Genomic DNA, 8,488 nt, shown 5'->3' with positions numbered 1-8,488 from the left:
TCAACAGCATCAGTTCTTCGGCACTCAGCTTTCTTCACAGTCCAACTCTCACATCCATACATGACCACTGGAAAAACCATAGCCTTGACTAGACAGACCTTTGTTGGCAAAGTAATGTCTCTGCTTTTCAATACGCTATCTAGGTTGGTCATAACTTTCCTTCCAAGGAGTAAGCGTCTTTTAATTTCATGGCTGCACTCACCATATACAGTGATTTTGGAGCCCCCAAAAATAAAGTCTGACACTGTTTCCACTGTTTCCCCATCTATTTCCCATGAAGTGATGGACCAGATGCCATGATCTTCGTTTTCTGATTGGTGAGCTTTAAGCCAACTTTGTCACTCTCCACTTTCACTTTCATCAAGAGGCTTTTTGGTTCCTCTTCACTTTCTGCCATAAGGGTTATGTCATCTGCATATCTGAGGTTATTGTAATTTCTCCCAGCAATCTTGATTCCAGCTTGTGCTTCTTCCAGCCCAGCATTTCTCATGATGTACTCTGCATAAAACACATCAGTGGGTGATGAAGGAAGGAAGGTTAGTTGACTACATAGGGACAATAGAGGATTTTCTGAGATTCACAAAACTGTTCTATATCTTGATTTTCATGGTGATTACATGACTGTGTATGTATCAGTGTAGACATATATAGGCGTGTGTATTAGAAATATACACTAAAACAGGTTAATTTTTCTCTAAGTAAATTATGTCATAATTTTTAAAAAAGAGGGAAAAAAGTTCCACATGATCTGTTTAGCTCCCCAGCCTCATGTGCTGGGGATGTTCTCTTATTCACTACACTTATTGGTCTTCTTCCACTTCTTCAAATGCACCAGATATTATGACCTTCACACGTACTATTCTTTGTCTGACAAACTATACATTCTTCATCAGTTAAATTCTACTTATCTTTCAATCTCAACCTAAATCCTAGGTTCAAATCCAGGACCTACTGCTTGCTGGTTGTGTAAGATATTAGTGAATATCTCTGTAGGTTTCCATGTCTATAAAATTAGCAATATGAATAGTAGTTATTTTGTAAAATTTCCTAGAGGATTACATGAGAAAATACGTATTTGTTGTTGTTTAGTTGCTAAGTCGTGTCAGACTCTTATGCAACCCCGAAGGCTGTACCCATCAGCCTCCTCTGTCCATGGATTTCCCAGGCAAGAAGACTGAAGCGGGTTGCCACTTCCTTTTCCAGGGAATCTTCCTGACTCAGGGATCAAATCCATGTCTCCTGCATTGGCAGGCGGGTATTTGACCATTGGGCCACCAGGGAAGCCTGGCACAAAATAACATAAGATATATTATAATTCTATATGATATGATTATCCCTCCTCAAGATCTTCGCTAACTCCCTTGTTATACTATCTCCTGTCATTTTCCTTCTTAATCATAATAGAATCTGTGTTAGTATATTCATGTGCATGTTCATTTACTATCCAACTCCATGGAAGTTAGAATAATACCTGTTTCATGGACTCTACTTACTTATCTATCTATCCATTCATCCACACTATATATGTCTCTGACACAATGTAGGTACTTATTAAATACCTGTGGAATGAATGAACAGTTAGAAGAATGGTGTCATACATGAGCAGCATTCTCATAACTTGACCTCTCTCTGGGAGGCAAGTGTCATTGTGATCCTGACTACATTCACAAAGTGACTGGGTCATGAATATTGCATGGTGGTTCTTTTCAGTCAGAGATCAGCCTCGCTCCATAAAGTTAAGCGGCACTTCTTTTCCTCCTTACCCTACTCTGCTGCTTCACCCCAGCACTGTGTCTGCATTCTCAGCTTCCTCATGACAGAGTGGATAAGTCAGGCTCTGATGTGTAGACTCAGCCATCTTCAGCTGATGGAGAGACTGAGAAGCCACACGTTAACCCCAGATGCCAATCCCATTCTCCACTCCACCTTGACTAGAAAGCCCTGTGTTTTGAAAAGTACACACAAGCCTCAGTAGGACCCATCCTCTGATCCCCTTGGGATCTGAATCTGAGTGTTGGGAGGATTGGTTCACATATGGGATGAGAGTGTGTTCTGTGAGGAAAAAGACTTCTTAAATAAAAGAAATTTGTCATCCAGAGCCCTAAACTTCTTTGCTCTGAGACTGTTCCCTGAGAGTGGGACTCAGGAAATGGAAGTCAGTTCTCTTACTGGTGGAGAAAGTATTACTGGAAACCCAGATGAAGATGGCGCAGACGTCGGTGGCCAGGAGGAAGCTGACTGATGCCAGACTGTGGTGCATCAGGACACAGAACTCGGGGCTCCAGAGGAAGTTGGCAAGCAGTGGGTGCAACACAAATGAACAATAGAGATCATCATGGATATCAGTGGTCCCTTGAACGAAAGCCCTGGAATGCAAGCAGTGACTCGGCTCCAATGGGAGGCAGTCTACTCCTCCTTCCCTGAAAGGCTCTTGGAGAAAAGTGATCTTTTCAAGGTCTATAAACTGATGGGGACCAGGGAGCTTTCAGGCTCCACCTATAAGCCCTTTCCTGGGGGCTCAGATGGTAAAGAATCCGCCTGCAATGCAGGAGACCCGGGTTTGATCCCTGGGTGGGGAAGATCCCCTGGAGAAGGGAATGGCTACCCACTCCAGTATTCTTGCCTGGAAAACCCCATAGACAGAGGAGTCTGGTGGGCTATAGTTCATGGGGTCACAAAGAGTTGTACATGACTGAGTGACTAACAGTAAAAAGATTTAGAAATAAAATTTAGGAAATAGAATATCTGAAAGAACTGGACTATCTATGTGAACAGGTGGGAGTAGGGGATGCAGAGCTATTGAAATTTAGGAAACATTATTGTAAATGTTAATACTTTTTCTCACTCTCCAGCTGGTGAAGCTGGATCGATGTCAGTTATACTTGCTGATTGATTGAGCTGTGATCCCATCATCATGGCCACTGTACCATTCCATCTGGCATTTAGACTCTGTGATTGGGATTGTTTGGGAAGAAGGCCAAGATAATCATATCTGGCTCACTGCAGTCTGCTTCAGCAGCTGCATGTAAATCCAATCCATGGTCCAAAATATATCCATCTATACAATATACATTTTATTTGGGGTTTGATTTAGAGGTGATAATATTAACAATAGAAACATTTTAAATGAATGAGTGAACAAAATCAGTGTGCTGAATGATAAAGTTCAACTTATGCTATTTAATAGAAGGCCATTTAGAGTTATGGAAATTCCATATGGAATCATATCTCATGATTATCATACATACATATAAAACCAAATTACAGTTCATGCTGATAAATCACAGGTTAGCTAAAGACACTCTAAGGTCATAAAACTTAGTAATGTGTTAAATTTGCCAAGGTTACAATGAGGCAGTGAATTACTTTTGTTTCTTTGAAAAAATAACCTTTATAGACCATGTCACCAAACGAGCAATTAATAAGAAAGAACACATCATTAAACTCTGCTCTTGGGTAATTTATATGCCACAGTGTTCATTGTTCATAACCCAGCCATTTCTTCATGAATCATAACATTGTCTTAATTATCACTACCATTCTCCAGTAATTGGTTTCCTTCTCTCTTATCCAGGAATAGTTTTAAAACCTTTGAAGCCTTTTGCAAAGCTCGTAGCTAGATGTCAGGTGGGTTGTCATTTTAGGAGCAAATTAACTCAAGTTTTCCTTCACAATGTTCTTAGGTAATAAGATATTCTTAGGTTTCCAGATGCCAGGGACAACAATGAAAAAAAAATTACTTCTTTTACCACAATAACTGTAAACTCTATAGATGTTTAGCAACGAACAGCCTCATTGTTCTGGATTTTGTAGAGATGTTATTCAAAGCTTAACATTTCTGGAGCTTTCGGTAATGCAGTCTCTTGTGAATATGATCTGTCTTGGAATTGTTTCCTTAGACAAATAGGCAGAAACCAGCTGATGCAAGGCTGACTTCATGCTGAGCTAAGTTATGGTAGTGGAGGGCCAGAGAGGCATGGAGTGATCCTCCTGGCCTTGTCTTAAAGAAAGATAATGGCTGTAGCTATTCACACAACTACAGTGCATGAGGTCATTTCTTTTAAAATGCAGACTTTTTCTTAAAAGAGTCCTTTGGGCAACCATGGTATCAGATCATTGGTCTGCCTGAATTGTGCACTTTTCAGCCAATTGTCCTGATGTCATATAAATCCAGTCAGAAAGAGAAAGGAATAAATTTTTCTTCGGCTAGTTTCTTCCTCAAAGCTGTGAGATGGACTTAGACAATGGATTCATTGTGTTTTTATACCAAGTGAATATATTGAAAATGTATGTGGGCAGAGAAGGTGGATATAGAGTAGAATCGTGCCTCCCAAAACTTCGTATGTGTACAAATGGCCTGGCAATCTTGTTTAAATGCAGATTCTAATTCAGTGGGTTTGGGGTGAGATCAGAGATGCTTCATTTCTGATAATAAGTTCTCAAATAGTGCCAATCTTCCCAGTCTAAAGACCTAGATATGGTGTGAGTTCAGTTATCAACACTTTAACTGCAATCAAACACAGTATTGGTATAGGTGAGAAACATTAGACATGGATTTGGAGTACAGGTTTATAGTTGGAAAGACGTGGGTTTACATTTCCACATTATTCAACAACCAAGGACTTAAGTCACATAAGCCTTCAGAACCCCATCTGTATGGGGATAATTATACCCACACCAGAGGGCTATTGTTGCACATAGAAATGTATAAATGACATGTTTTATTTCCAAGGCATAGCTCAGAGCTTAGCACAGAGCAATTGCTCATAAATGGAATTGAGATCAGTCCCCCTGGGGCTAAGCCCACTTGTGTGCCCAAGGCATGACTCAGGGTCCTTGTCTATGTCATCTACCTGAGCCGACACCTCAACTCCAAATTAACAACACTTCATTTCATTTTTAGCTTTCAACTTCGGGAATATGAATATCTAACCTTTGCCTTTCAGAATTTCCAGTTGTTTTATCAATCACAAAAATAAATGAACTTCAAGGGTATACGATGTTGATAAACATGCCCCCATAAGAAATTTTTTAAATTATGAGTTGCAATAATTTCTCAATATCATTCGATGCGTATCTTCATGCCCAAAAAAGTGATAAAATAATTTAAAGCTTACACACAGTTGTAGTTTGGAGATTTGTCTCTCACATGCAGCTGGACACAGAGGCCCTCATTCCTGCTCAGAGAAGTGGCTGCTCCCTGTATTCTGTGCACCATGGACCCTTCTGTTACTTCTTCAACTGGCCACACCTTTGTAGACCAGTCACTGCTGATCCTCTATGTCTGTTGGGCTCCCAGAGCTCCACCAGCCCACCACTAACTCTCTGAGTTCTAATGGTACCAGGGCTGTCCCGTGGGGGAAACGAGAAGGGGCATTTGGAGAACAGAGAATGCATTCAATCTTCTCATTGCATGTTGTTTAAGGTATCTCCAAATAGGCATGCCTAACTCCAAATGAGTCATTGAAAATATGACTCACTGAATTACTGGAAAACTGTTTTTTGCATTTTTACAGGTTCTGTGTCCTAGGATTCAGACGTTGACTAGGAAACCTGAACAAAACAAAATTGTGATCAACATTTGCCGCATCATCCTTCTCTCTGATCAACTCCGTGCAGATCCACTGTGCTGCCACCAAACTGCCCAGAGGCATAGCAGCTCCTGACAGGGGCTGTACCCCAGACGTGCTCAGCTGTGTCTCATCCCAAAGGCAGAAAGCTTGCCTTCTTCCCCAGGAGACTCACAGAGCCATGTAAATAGGCCTCTGAGGGCCAGTCTCATCAACTTACCTGACATTTATAAATGTTTCTGAATATGCTTTCACTCTGGTCATACTTAGGTTCCCTCTTGTACTCTGAACATCAAGGTGCTGAGAAGCTCTAATGAGGAAAATCAGAAGAAAGGAAGGAAAGAAAAATAATATGTATTGATTACTTAATATCTGAAGGCATATTGTTAATTTCTTTACAGATAAATTCTTTCCACACAAAAATCTAATGAAATAGTTTGGTTTTCTGTCCCTATTGCCTAAATAAGAAATTGAAGCTTAGAGGCAGCAAGTGACTTGACCAAAGTTGCCACTTTAGTAAGTTCCAAGTTAGGATTTCAGCCCAAGCTTGGCCTCAAAGAACATGCTGTTTCTACTCACCACACCACAAAGAACTATAAATTGAGAACAGAAGTGCCCACAAAGAGCTAATCTATTAATGTGTTGAATGCTAATGAACATTAGTCAATTGATAGACATTAGCTGTGACACATTTGCCAGGAAAATGACCCTCCTTTTGCAAATAGTCTCATTATTTATAGGGCATTGAAAATTGCTTCACTGATCTATTAATCATATTTTAGTACAATATTACTACTTATTAAATTCTGATGTTATAATACCTTATTTGTATGATGCCACACAACTGGTTAGAAAGTGAAACAATGAAGCCATTTAAAGCACTGCTTACCTTGTGATAGCTAAAAGATTTACCATCTCTAAATATATAAAAGAATTAACTGATTTTTTTAAACTATTCCCAAACTCTTCTCAGTTTTTACGATGCATACAAGAAAGACTAATATTTACATTGGTCATCTTTAACCTTTATGAAAAACAAAACAAAACTAAGGACCTTTAAGAATTTTTTTTTAAAATCAAAACAGTACGAGTACATGACATTTTTTAAAAATCAGATGTTTCAGAGAAGATTATAGTGAGAACCAGTAGTCTCCCATCTCACTCTTTAGAGTCAGAGTACATTTGGCTTTAAGTCTGAGAAACATAATTAAAAGTGGCTTCAGGACTTCCCTGGCGGTCCAGTGGTTAAAACTCCAAGCTTCTATTGCAAGGGGTGTGGCTTCAATCCCTGGTGGGGGAGCTAAGATCCTACATGCTATGTGGTGCGGCCCCCAAAGAAGTATTTAAAAAATGAAATTTCTAAATTTCTTAAGTTAAGAAATACAGTATCTCACATACCAAAGTCCCTGTGCAGGGTGTGGCTTGAGATTTTTGACCCGACTGCTCATGAACGCTTGGCATGTAGCTCTGTTCCCCAGAGTCACAAGATGGCTGCAATCTAGCTGTACAAAGCAGTGGAAGACTGTCTCCTTCTCTTCAGTTTGATTATGCTCCTCCCTCCACTATGACTGAAAGTAACCAATTAAGCTTCAGGCACTGTTTGTCCAGATCAATAATTCTCTACCTGATCAGATCCAATGCCCCTTTTGAAAACAAATTTTTCATAATCCCCTCTTCCCTAGCCTGGTAACATGTGATTGATACCACAACCCATCTATACACTCAATCTCAGAAAATACTTATACTAACAAGGTTTCTTAGACAAGTTCAGTTAGGCTAAGATTCTTGGCTTAAAGCCGAATAAACACGCTCCTTCCCAGGCCCAAATCCACCCAGTACAAATAAGCTTGTGACCTGAATATCCTAACTACCTGTCTCAGCTTGGGCTTTGTTTTCTATCTGCCTTGACCCCTGCTGGGAGGGTCTGGGCTGTCATCAGTGTTCACCTAAGCCTTAGGGAAGGGGATATGCTGCTGAAGGGAGGGTCTTGAGCCCCCAGTTCTCTCTTCCTTTCTGTATGACGCAGTAGTACTAACTGCTTCTTACTAATTTAAATTCAGACCATTGTGATGGTTGGAGAATGCTGTTCTAGTGACTGAGATCTCAGGGGTCTCAGGTTCAGGATACAGAGTTCAACATCATCTTCTTTGTGAGCGTACACCTCAAAGATATATGTTAGGTCTGGATTTCCTAAATTCAGCCTTTTCCTGGGTCAAGTTTGCTCTACTTTACTAAAGGGGAGAGAGGGGCAGATAATGAACATTTATTAATCTCCTACTATGTGTCAGGAACAATTTCCATGTGACGCACCTTCACAAGGATGCTATGAGACAGCTGATTCTGCACTTTATCTACAGATGCCAAGAGAGATGGAGTAGAGAGCATCAAGGGAATGTGGAGCTGCAAATTGAGCTGGGTCTTGTTTGAGGCCAGGCTTCCCTGGTGGCTCAGATGGTAAAAAGTCTGCTGCAATGAGGGAGACCCAGGTTTGTTCCCTGAGTTGGGAAGATCCCCTGGAGAAGAGAATGGCTACCCACTCCAGTACTGTTGCCTGGAGAATGATGGACAGAGAATTCTGGAGGGCTACAGTCCACAGAGTCACAAGGAGTCGGACATGACTGAACTATTGCCTTCAGTGCTTTCATTTGAGTCCAAAGTCCAGCCTCTTAACAGACATCAATGAAGTTATTCTTACCTTGTCTGCCATCTTGTTTCTACTCTTATTTTAAATTAAAGTGTTCTTGGGTTTCCCTAGTCCCAGAAGAATTCAGAGTAATCTAATCTGCATGCCTCCATGTCTAGCCTCCACATTTGTTGCTTAAATGCCCTTCCCAGGGGTCACTCGCCTACCAGCTCTGGCTTCTCCAGTGACCATGTGGGAGCTGTGCCTGCTGAGGATGCTGGCAGGCACCCACGGT

This window comes from Bison bison, unplaced genomic scaffold (genome assembly GCF_000754665.1).
Source record: "Bison bison bison isolate TAMUID 2011002044 unplaced genomic scaffold, Bison_UMD1.0 scf7180017864478, whole genome shotgun sequence".
NCBI classification, from domain to species: Eukaryota; Metazoa; Chordata; class Mammalia; order Artiodactyla; family Bovidae; genus Bison; species Bison bison.
This window is presented reverse-complemented; position numbering follows the sequence as displayed.